This window comes from Mustela nigripes, chromosome 14 (genome assembly GCF_022355385.1).
Source record: "Mustela nigripes isolate SB6536 chromosome 14, MUSNIG.SB6536, whole genome shotgun sequence".
In the NCBI taxonomy this organism is placed as follows: domain Eukaryota; kingdom Metazoa; phylum Chordata; class Mammalia; order Carnivora; family Mustelidae; genus Mustela; species Mustela nigripes.
In genome coordinates, this window is record NC_081570.1 from 21,453,519 (window position 1) to 21,466,104 (window position 12,586).

Consider the following 12,586-nt stretch of genomic DNA (forward strand, 5'->3'; position numbering starts at 1 on the left):
GTTCAGTTACCCTAGGGACCTAGTGATTGTCCTGTAGCTTGCTTGTGGGTGGCCTGCAGAGCCTTCCCTTAAAGCATCAGCTTGGGGCGCCTGGGTGGCTCAGTGGGTTAAGCCTCTGCCTTCAGCTCAGGTCATGGTCTCAGGGTCCTGGGATCGAGCCCCGCATCGGGCTCTCTGCTCAGCGGGGAGCCTGCTTCCCCCTCTCTCTCTGCCTGCCTCTCTGCCTACTTGTGATCTCTGTCTGTCAAATAAATAAAATCTTAAAAAAAAAAAGTATCAGCTTCACTGAGGTATTATTTATGTCATTAAAATTCACCCGTGAAGGAGGGAAGAACAAGGTCGCCCAGGGCCTTCTGACTGGTTACGATAACATAGGATCATACCTACATATTTATGCCTGTTTTTACTTTTTAGAGACAGCATATATCCATATATATATGTAAATATATGTAAAGATTTATTTGAGGAGGGAGGGGCAGAGGGAGAGAGAACCCTCAAGGGGGACTCCCTGCTGAGCAGGGAACCCAACACGGGGCTCGATCCCAGGACCACGAGATCATGACCTGAGCTGAAATCAGGAGCTGGCCGCCCAGCTCACTGAGCCACCCAGGCACCCCTCCGTTTATATATTTTTAATGGTTTTCTTTCCCTTTTTCCTCATTATCATATGTAGGCTGTGGTTAGATTTACCATTTTGTATGGGAGCCAGCAAACTTTCTGTGAGGAGACACGCAGAAGTATAAATATTCAGCTCCCTCGCGCCACACCAAAATGAGCCACACGGTAAATATTTGAGAGTTTGAGAGCTACTTAGTGTTTCACAAATGAACATGACTGGGCACCGAGGGTGGGCAGTGCAGCTCATATTTGTGTAACTTCCATGTGTCATGACATATTTTCTTTTTTTCAACCATTCACAAACGTAAAATTCACTCTTAGCTCCTGGGCCACATGGATCCTGGCAGTTGGCTGGAGTTAGGCCCAGGCTGGTCCATGGAATGCGAGGAAGGGTTGTGGCTGTGGAATATGAGGAAGGGGCAGCTAAAAGGCCTAGAAGCGTGTGCACGTGTGTTCCGGCTGCAGACCCGGTCCTGACGCAGTGCTGTTCACTGACGCCCGGTGTCGTGGGAGGCCTCACGGTGCTGGGCATCCGATGGGCTTTGACAAATGCTCACCTTCACACTAGCCCCAGTGTGGTCTCCTGCGCCAGAGTCTCACTGCCCTAAAAGCCCGCCCTGTGCCCCCATGGAGTCCCTCCCTCCCTTTTCCCAAACTTCCGGCAACCACTGGCCTTTCCACCATGTCCATAGTTATGCCTTTTCCCGAATGTCCTATAGTTGGGATCACTGTATGTGACTTTCCAATCAGCTTCTTTTGCTTCGTGGTAACATTGGAGGCTGCTCCGGGTCTCGTAGTGGCTTCATGGCTCCCTTCTTATCACCGAGTCCCCTTCCATTGTCTGGTTGCCCCACAGTTTATCTGTTCTTCCACCTAGGGGAGGATATCATGATTGCTTCCACATTTGTTTGTTTTTTAAAGTAGGCTCCAAATAAATAAATAAATAAAGTAGGCTCCACACCCCACATGGGGCTCGAACTCACAACCCCGAGAGCAAGCGTCACATGCTCTACGGATGGAACCAGCTGGGCGCCCAATGGCTTCTAGTTTTCAGTCACCAATAGAGCTGCTATTAACATTCACGTGCACGTCTTTATGGGGACGTGCATTTTCAGCTCATCTGGGTAAATACCAGGGAGCATGCCTGCCGGCCGGTAAGGGTACAGTCAGCTTGGTGAGATGGCCGGAGTGGCCGTACCACTTTGCATTCCCTCTGGCAATGAGTTCCCGTTGTTCCGTGTCATGTCAGCATCTGGTGTTGTCAGCGTTTTGGATCATGGCCATAGGTGTCGCGCTGTGGTATCTCATCACGGTTTTACTTTGCAGTGCTTCCCTGATGACATACGAGGTGGAGCATCCTTTCATTTGCTTCTTGGCCATCTGTAGGTCTTCTTTGCTGAGGTGTCTGTTCAGATCTTTCCCTTAATTTTTAATTGGGTGTTTGTTTTCTTACTGTTTTAAGAGTTGTGTGTTTTGGATACAAGTCTTGTGTTGGATCCGTGTGTATTTTGCAAATATTTAATTCTGATTTGTCACTTGTCTTTCACTCTTTCAGCAGTGCCTTTTACAGAGCAGAAGTTTTCAATTTTAATAAAGTCCAGCTTGCCAATTTTTTTCCATGGATTATGCTATTTGTGTTCTCTCTAAAAAATCATTGTCAAGGGGCACCTGGCTGGCTCAGCCAGAAGAGCGTGCGACTCTTGATCCTGGGGTGGTGAGTTTGAGCCCCATGTTGGATATAGAGATTACTTAAATAAGAATAAAACAAAAAGTCATTGCCAAATGCAAGGTCACCTAGATTTTTTCCTAGCTTATAGCAGCTTTGTGTTTTATGTTTAGGTCTGTAATCCATTTTGAGCTAGTTTTTTGTGAAAGGTGTAAAGATGTATGTCTAGATTCATTTTTGTCCATGTAGATGCCCATTTGTTCCTGCACCATCTGTTGAAAAGGCTGTCCTTCCTGTATTGAATTGCCTTTGCTCCTTTGTCAAATACCACTTGACTCTATTTGTGTGGGTCTATTTCTAGGTTCTCTATTCTGTTCCATTGATTAGTTTTATCTGTTTTTTTGATTGTTTTTTTGTTTTGTTTTGTTTTGTTTTTTAGCCAGTACAACTCTGTAGTGATTATGGAAGCTTCAAGTCAGACTTGAAGTTAGGTAGGCTCAGTCCTCTGACTTTGTCCTTCTCCCTCAATACTGTGTTGGCTATTCTTGTCATCCCCTCCCCCCCTCACCCCTCTGTCTGTACAAATTTTTAAATCAGTTGTGTTGATATGCACAAAATAACTTGCTGGGATTTTGATTTCTTTGCACTGAATCTGTGGCTCACTTGAAAAGAGCTGACATTTTAACAATATTGAGTCTTTCAATCCATGAACATGGAATGTCTCTCCATTTATTTAGATCTTTGGTTTCTTCCACCAGAGATCTTGTACATATTCTGTTAGATCTATACATAAGTATTCCATTTTGGGAGGGTGTGTGCTAATCTAAATGGTATTGTTTTTTATTTCAAGTTGTTCATTGCAATTAACTTAAAAAATATGTATTTATTTATTGGCAGGGGGAGGGGCAGAAGGAGAGAGTCCTAAGAAGACTCTGCTGAGTGTGGAGACCATTGCAGCCTGGATCTCACAACCCTGAGATCTGGGCCTGGATGAAACCAAGAGTTGGTTGCTTTGAACAACTGTGCCACCCAGGCTCCCCTGCAATTTACTTTTTGCTTGATTTTTTTTTTAGATTTTGTTAGAGAGAGCAAGCATAAGCAGGGTGAGGGCCAAAGGGAAAGGAAGAAGCAGACTCCCTGGTGAGCACAGAGTTTGATATGGGGCTTGATCCCAGGACCCTGAGATTATGACCTGAGCTGAAGGCAGACACTTAACTGACTGAGCTACCCGGTTGCCCCTATAATTGACTTTTGCATATTAATCTTGTATCCTGAAAACAACTTGCTTTAGGAGTTTTTCTGTCAATTCTTTAGGATTTTCTACACAGATGATCATATCATTTGTGGAAAAGTTTTACTTCTTCCTTCTCATCTGCATCTTTTATTTCCTTTTCTTGTCTTACTGCATTCCTTAGGACTTTCAGTATGATGTTAACTAGGAGTGGTGAGAGGGGATATCTTTGCCTTGTTGATGATCCTGGGGGAAAGGATCTAGTTTTTCATTAACCATGATGTCAACCGGAGGTCTTCTGTAGATTTACCAAGTTGAAAAGGTACTCTTCTATTCCTAGTTTGCTGTGAGTTTTTGTCATGAATATTAGATTTCTTTAAATGCTTTTTCTGCACCTATTGGTATGCTCGTGTCATTTTTCTTCTTTAGCCTGTCATGTAATGGATTGTTTTAATTGAATTTTGAATTAGTCTTACATACATGGAATAGCTGGTTGTGGTATGTAATTCTTCTACCACAACATCGGATTCTATCTGCTACTATTTTGTTGAGGATTTTTGTATTTATGTTCATGAATATTGGTCTGTAGTTTTCCTTTCTTGTGATGTTTTTGTCTGTTTTTTTGTATTGGGATAATGCTGATCTCATAAAATGAGTTAGGATGTATTTCCTCAGCATCTCTTCTTTAGAAGAGATTGAGAATTGGTATGCTTTCTTAAATGTTTGATAGAATCCCCTAGTGCACCATCTGGGCCTGGGGCTCTCTGTTTTGGAAGTTTATTAATTATTGATTCAGTTTCTTTAATAGATATAGGCCTATTCAGATTATTTCTATGTCAGTTTTGGTAGATTTTGTTTCTAGATTTTCAGATTTGTCGGGAGAGAGTTGTTCATAATATTCTTTTATTATCCCTTTTATGTCCACAGAATGTAGTGATGGCCTAGTAGTTATATAGTAGTGATGTAGTAGTAGAGTAGTAGTAATCATGTAGTAGTAGATTAGTAGTAGGTGTAGTGATGTAGTAGTAGATTAGTAGTAGATGTAGATTAGTAGTGATGGCCTCTTTCATTTCTGGTATTAATAATTTGTGTCTTTTTTTTTTTTAATTGGCTAGCCTCACTAGAAGTTGTTAATTTAAAAAAATCGTTCTGGGGTGCCTCGGTGGCTCAGTTGGTGAAGCATCTGCCTTTAGCTCAGGTCATGATCCTGGGGTCCTGGGATTGAGTCCTGCCATGGGTTCCCTACTCAGTGGTGAGTCTGCTTCTCCCTCTCCTGCTCCTCCTGCTTGCACTTTCATTTGCTCTTGTCAAATAAATAAATAAAATCTTGAAAAAACACTCAATCATTCTTTGATTTCATTGATTTTTTCCCCCTCTACTTATTTCTTGTTTTCATTTTCATTGATTTCTGCTCTAATTTTCATTATTTCTTGTCTTCTTACTTTGTTCTTTTTCTAGTTTCCTAAGGCAGAAGCATAGATTACTGATTTTAGATCTTTTCTTTTTCTTTTTTCCAGTGGGTCCACATCCAATATGGGGCTTGAACCTGTAACCCTGAGACCAAGAGTTGTATGCTCCACCAACTGAGCCAGCTAGTCACCCCTTTCTTTTCTAATAGGTGCATTTAATGCTATAAATATTCCTCTAAGGACTGCTTTTGTTGCATCTAGCACATTTTAAATTGCATTTTCATTTATGTCAAAATATTTCTTTTGAGACTTCTTTGACTCATGTTATTTAGAAGCTTGTTGTTTAATCTCCAAGTATTTGGTGGGGGGCGGATTTTCCAGCTCTCTTTCTGTTGCTGATTTCTAGTTTAGTTTCATTGTGGTCTGAGAGCATACATAACATTTCCTTCTTTTGAATTTGTTAAGGTTTTTTAATGTCCCAGAATCTGTTTACATGAATGTTCCATGTAGGCTTGAGAAATATGTGTATTCTGCTGTTAGATGAAATATTTTATAGATGTCAGTTAGATTTAGTTCATCGATGACACTGTTCAGTTCAACTGTGTCCCTACTGACTTGCTGCCTGCTGGGTCTATCACTTACTGAGAGGGATGTTAAAGTCTTCAACTGTGATAGTGGACTTGTCTTTTTCTCCTTGCAGTTCTGTGAGTTTTTACCCCATGCATTTGATACTTTGTTAGGGCATATACATGAAGGACTTTTATATCTTCTTAGAGAAGTGATCTCTTTATCATTATATAATGTCCCTCTTTACCCCTGATAATTTTCCTTGTTCTGAAGTCTGCTTTGTTTGAAATTAATATAGCTATTTAAACTTTCTTTTGATTTGTATTACTGTGATGTTTATTTCTCTAGTCTTTTACTTTTCTTTTTACAAGATTTATTTATCTTAGGGAGAGAGAGAAAGGGCACACACATGAGCAGGGAGAGGGACAGAGGGAGAGGAAGAGAAGCAGACTCCCAACCAAGCACAGAGCCCGGTGTGGGTCTTGATCCCAGGACCCCAAGATAGTGACCTGAGCTGAAATCCAGAATCAGCTGTTTAACTGACTGAGCCACCCAGGTGTTCTTATTCTTTTACTTTTAATGTTTCTCTGTATTTAAAATGGGTTTCTTGTATACAACATATAGTTGGGTCTTGTTTTTTAATCCACTCGAGGAGTCCTTGTTTTTTGTTGAATCATTGATATTTGGTGTGATTATTTTATTTTTTCATTATGGGGAGAGTTTTAAAAAAAATCATTCTATTTTTCTTCATGATAGATGTATTCTTGGATCCCCCATTCTGCCCCTCCCCCCACACCTCTGGTAAAACATCAGTTCTCTATAGTTGAGACTCTGTAGTATATAGAGTCTGTTTCTTGGTTTGTCTTTTTTCCTTTGTTTCTTAAATTCTGCCTATGAGTGAGATCAGATGATATTGCTCTGATTTATTTTGCTTAGCATTATACTCTCTAGCTCTATCCATGTTGTTGCAAATGGCAAGATTTCATTCTTTATTGGCTATAGAATATTCCTTTGTGTGTGTATGTGTGTATGTGTGTGTACACATCTTTATCCCTTCATCTGTGAAGGGACATTTGGGCTGCCGCCATAGCTATTGTAAGTAATGCTGCAATAAACATAGAGGTGCATGTATCCCTTGGAATTAGTGTTTTTGTATTTTTTTGGATAAATATCCAGTAGTGCAATTACTGGCTCATAGTGTAGGTCTATTTTTACTTTTCTGAGAAACCTCCATACTGTTCTCCAGAGTGGCTGCACCAGTCTGCATTCCCACCAACCATGCACAAGGGTTCCTTTTTCTCCATATCCTCACCAACACTTGTTTCTTGTGCTTTTGATTTTAGCTCTTCTGACAGGTGAGAGGGGATATCTCATTGTAGTTTTGATTTGCATTTCCCTGATGATGAGTGATGTTGAGCATCTTTTCATGTCTTCTACTCATTTTAAAATTGGATTATTTGGAGTTTGGGGGGTATTGAGTTGGAGTTCTTAATATATTTTGGATACTAATCCTTCATCAGATACATCATTTGCAAATATCTTCTCTTGCCTTTTGTTGATCATTTCCTTTGCTGTACAGAAAACTTTATTTTATATGTAGTCCCATTAGTTTATTTTGGTTTTAGTTCCCTTGCCTCAGGAGACATTATCTAGAAAATACGGCTGGTGTCAGAGCAATTACTGCCTGTGCTCTCTTCTAGGATATTTATGGTTCCAGGTCTCATATTTAGGTCTTCAATCCATTTTGAGTGTATTTTTGTGCAGAGTAAAATAAAGTGGTTCAGTTTCTTTTGAATTGTCCAATACCATTTGTTGAAGCCTTTCCTTTTCCCTTTGTATAGTCATTTCACTTTTGTCAGAGATTAACTGACCATACAATTGTGGGTTTAGGGGCTTTCGTTCTATTTTCATTGATCAATGCGTTTATTTTTATGCCAGCACCGTACTATTTTACTTACTTCTGCTTTGTAATAGAACATGAAATCTGGAATTCTGATACCTTGTTTTGTTTTTTGTTTTTGAGATTGCTTTGACTATCGGGGACTTTTGTGGTTCCATACAAATTCTAGGATGGTTTGTTCTAGTTTGTGAGAAATGTTGTTGGTTATTCTGATAGGAATTGCACTAAATCTGTAGACTGCCTTGGGTATAATAGGCATCTTGGCATTATTTGTTCTTCCAACCCATGTTCATGGAAGGGTTTTCCATTTCTTTGCCATTATCTTCAGTTCCTTTCATCAGTGTGTTATAGTTTTCAGGCTTCAAGTCTTTTGCCTCTTTGGTTCCTAAATATTTTAAATTTATTTATTTTGTTAAATAAACATATAATGTATTTTTATCCCCAGGGGTACAGGTCTGTGACTCGCCAGGTTTACACACTTCACAGCACTCATCATAGCACATACCCTCCCCAATGTCCATATCCCCACCCCCCTCTCCCGTCTCCCCTCCCCCCAGCAACCTTCAGTCTGTTTTTTGAGATTGAATCTTTTATGGTTTCTCTTATTCCTAAATATTTTACTCTATTTGGTGAAACTGTAAATGGGACTGTGTTCTTAATTTCGTTTTCTGCTGCTTTGTTAGTGTATAAGAATGTGACAGATTTCTGTATACCGATTTTTGTATCCTGTGACTTTATGAAATTCATTTATCAGTTCTTAGAGTTTTTGGGTGGTCTTTAAGGTCTTTTCTATATAGTATGTCATTTATGAGTAGTGGGAATTTTACTATTTCCTTACCAGTTTGGATGCCTTTTACTTATGTTGTGTAATTGCTGTGGCTGGGACTTCCAATACTATGTTGAATAAAAGTAGTGAGAGAGGACATTCCTGTCTTGCTCCTTACCTTAGGGGAAAAAGTGCTGCTTTTCTACATTGAGCATGATGTTGGCTATGGAGGACTTTTTTTTTTTTTTTGGTTGTGGATTTCTCACATAAGGCCTTTATTATGTTGAGGTGTTTCCTCCAGACCTACTTGCAGAGGGTTCTTTTTTTTTTTTTTTAATTGTGAATGGATATTGTACTTTGTCAGATGCTTTTTCTGCATCTATTGAAATCATCATAAGGTTTTTATCCTCTTATTGATGAACAATCACAAATGATTTGCAAATATCAGAGTTGCATCCTGGGAATAAATCCCATTGGATGGTGAAACACATGATTTTTTTTTTAATGTATTGTTGGATTGTTAGTATTTTGTTGAGGATTTTTACATCAATATTTATGATATTGGCCTACAGTTCCCTTTTTTGGGGTTTATCTGGTTTTGGTATTAGGGTGAGGCCTTGAAAAATGAATTTGGAAGTTTTCTTTCCTCTTGCAGTTTTTGGAATATCGTTTGAGAAAAATAGGTATTAACTCTTTAAATGTTTGGTAGAATCCAGGGTGCCTGGGTCACGCAAGTCAGTTAAGTGTCTGCCTTCAGCTCAGGTCATGATCCCAGGGTCCTGGGACCCAGCCCCACACTGGGCTCCCTGCTCCGTGGGGAGTCCACTTCTCTATCTGCCGCTCCCCCTGCTTGTGTTCTCTTGCTCGCTTTCTCAAATAAAATCTTAAAAAAAAAAAGTTTGGTAGAACTCACCTGTGATGAATTATAGTTTATTATTTTAAAAGAGATTTTATTTATTTGACAGAGAGAGATCACAAATAGGCAGAGAGGCAGAGAGAGAGAGAGAGGAGGAAGCAGGCTTCTTGCTGAGCAGAGAGCCCAATGTGGGGGTCGATCCCAGGACCCTGAGATCATGACCTGAGCCGTAGGCAGAGGCTTTAACCCACTGAGCCACCCAGGCGCCCCAAATTATTGATAGTTTATTATCTACCACATTTGTTCCTGTTTTGTATCCTTACCCTTTTTGTTCTCATTTTTTGTCTTCTACTCTTTTTTGGGAGGGGAGGGGCAACAGAAGGAGATAAAGTGTGGAAGAGGGAATGTGGATTTGAGCATCCAAAGAGGTTACAGATGAGTTTGTATTTCTTTGGCTGCCTCCTGCTTTGGGGAAAATTGCCTGTTGAGTGCATTTTTTGTGAACATCAATGCACATTTCCTACCGTAGAAGCTGAAATGGAGCCATCCTCCTTCTCTTCACTCCTTGGCATGCAGAATGTGGGAGGATGACTTGGGCTTGGACAGATGGGCACCCGCAGGCAAGACTTGAGTCTTGATCAAATGACGGAGCAATTACAATTTATTCACAGCAGTGGGTCAGCGCCATCGTCCTGCAGCAACTTAGCTGTTCTAGGAAAACAGATCGTCTTGAGGAAACCCCATGTGACTTGAACCTGAGTTCAAATCCTAGCTGTTGTGACTTCAAATATCTTCCCGTATTTACATCAAGTGATGAGATTTTACCAGGGAAGAGAACCGGAGAAATTAAAAAATGAATCTAGCTTTGTCACTAGCTATGGTACACTGGGAAAATCCCTTCACCTCTCCCAGCTCTTGTCTTTGCCTTTTAAAAAGGGACTAGGTACTGATGTACACAGAAGCCCCTATAGCTCACGGCAGATGCGGTAGTAGGCAAATGAACCAAAGTTAGGGCCTTCCTCTTCAGCTTCCCAAGGTCTTTCTTCCCCTGGGCCACGGGGGGGCAGGGAGGTACAAGCAGTATCCAGCTTTACCCTCAAACGTTATTGCTGTCTTCTGGCCCAGAGTTATCTGGAAGAAACGGTACAGCCTTGGACAAGCACTGCATTTCACCTTTCCTAAGGGCTGGCAAGAAAGAGAGAGCGCCTCGCAGCGAATTGCCAGTGACCGCCGACTGGCCCAGTATCTGGCCCACAGTGGGCGCGGAGTATGACACAGTCATGAGGCAAGCCCTGTGATTCCAATCTGTAAGCAGCAAGTACGTTCCATGAGAAGACGGGGGCTTCTGTCTTTTCCTACACCATTCCCAGTGCCTTAAAGACCAGTGCTTGGCATATAAAAGGCACACACTCAAATAGGAACCTGACATCACTGGGGATGTGTGGACAGTGCCGCAGTCTCTTCACCTGCAACCGAACCTAACCGTACTGACCCCTGGGTGGCATAACAGGACCGAGGATGGACGAGCCAGTACTGGTCTCCGGTGTGTGCCTGGAACTCCAACCGATGGGCTCCCACCTTTCTCTTGATCTTTAGCTTTTTGTTCAGATTCCAACATAAAGGATTCAAAACTGCTGGGGAAAAATGACTGCCAATCTCTTCTATGTACAAATGGAATTTCTGTTCTTTATACTCTTTGATGTGTTAATACACTCACTTGCATAGAGTTTACGTGCTTTCAGCATTTCAAGTGAGAACTTCCCAAGGCTCATGCAGTTAAATGACAAAGTTAAATTATACAAACATGATGAAACTATATTTAGAATATGGATGAGCAGGAAAAATCTTGGAAGGGAATTTGGAAAGAGCTGCTGTTAGATAGTAAAATGAAGTTGAACTTTTAAAAATTTTAAACTTGTGAAAGGAAAAAAAAAATGCCCAAAGCAATGTTTCCATCCTTGTAAAAATTAGGGAATGTTGGATTCTCATCACTTACTGGAGATCTGAGGCCGTGGGAATTCTACTGGTTGGAGCCATCATCTTGTCATGATGGGAGACGAGACTCCCGGGAGTCTGAGGTTTCGATCCCTGAAATTCCGTTTCCAAAACTGAACTCACCTTTCTTTGCCATCCCTCAAGCTTCAGGAACATCTTGGATCACCTCTGACAGCTCCTTTCCCCGGGTCACCTACTGAACCCTGTTCTGTTCCTTCCTGTCACTGCCTTTGCTCAGGCCCCATCACCTGCAATTACAGTTGACCCATGACACAGGGATTAGGGGTGCTGTCCCTCTTCCGGTTAAAAATCTGCATGTAGCCTGACCCTCTCTAAACTCTTACTCACAGCCCGCTGTTGACTGGAAGTTACTGAACACACGCCATGTATGCTATGTAGATACCCTGTACTGTGTTCCTGCCATACAGCAGCCTAGAGAAAAGAGAATGTCAAGAAAACCCTAAGGAAAAAACTTATCTTCGAGTAAGTATCTTCGAGTTGTTCGAGGTCAAGTGTACTGCGTTCCCCGGATGGCTGCCTTCGGGGCATCTGGTCTCCCTCGCTACTCTCAGATCGACCTGGCGGCGCAGCGGCTAGCTCTACAACCCTTATCCTCCGGTTTAAATATTTCCTGTGTTCTTAGTGCTGACAGGACCAAGGCCAAATTCCTCCTCCTGGCATTCAAAGCACGTGACCCAATCTATCCCCCGAACTCGCTTCTCCTTCCCTATTATCACACTCCACGCTCCCTGGGCATCTTGCCCCCTGCTTGCCCAAGTCCATGGCTCTGTACACAGACTATTTTTTTTTTTAAAGAAATGCCTTCCACTCACTCCCACATCCCTAGAGGTTCAGCCTTAGTACTGTCTTCTCAAGAGGTCCCCGAACCTAGAGGAAGTTACAACTTCCTCCTCTCTGCCCACTGTTGACCCTATTGACGTTCACCATTTGCAACCAGACCACGAACCCCAGGAGGGGCAAGAAACGTGGACTCCGTCGAAGGTGAGAGAACATTATTTTCAACCAAGGGGCAGCCCCCAGCCCAGCCCTAAGGCAGCAGTCTCTGAAGCGACTTGCTCTCCTCCCAAGCCTTCCACAGCACGTAATGCAGGCGCCCAGCTTCCTCTGCTCCTGGCGCCTCGCAACACCCTCTTGGGTGGACCCCACACTGGAACCACTGTACCCCTAGGCCTTTCTTTACAGCCAGGCCAGGAGTGAAAAGAGGTCATCCAACATCATTTTTCTTCCCGGCTTTCAGTTAATCAAACCCTAAGGTGATGAGGTTTGCTACTTCAGCTTCACGGCAGGAAATGCCCCAGCACCCGGTGATGCTGCGCTCCCGAGCCAATCCACGTCCCTCTCCTCAGCTTGGCCGTAAGCTTCTTGAGAGGAAGGACTGTAACTTCCCAAGAAATCTGTCTTTATTCTGCTGGGTGAGAAAAATCCTTTAGGAATAACGGCTGGCTCCTACCCACTCGTGGGTGACCACCAGGAATGTGACACTCTGAACTTTTTATGCTAAGAAAAGGAATACCGAGATAGATCAGGAGATGCAACTTGGATTCAAACACCGTGAAA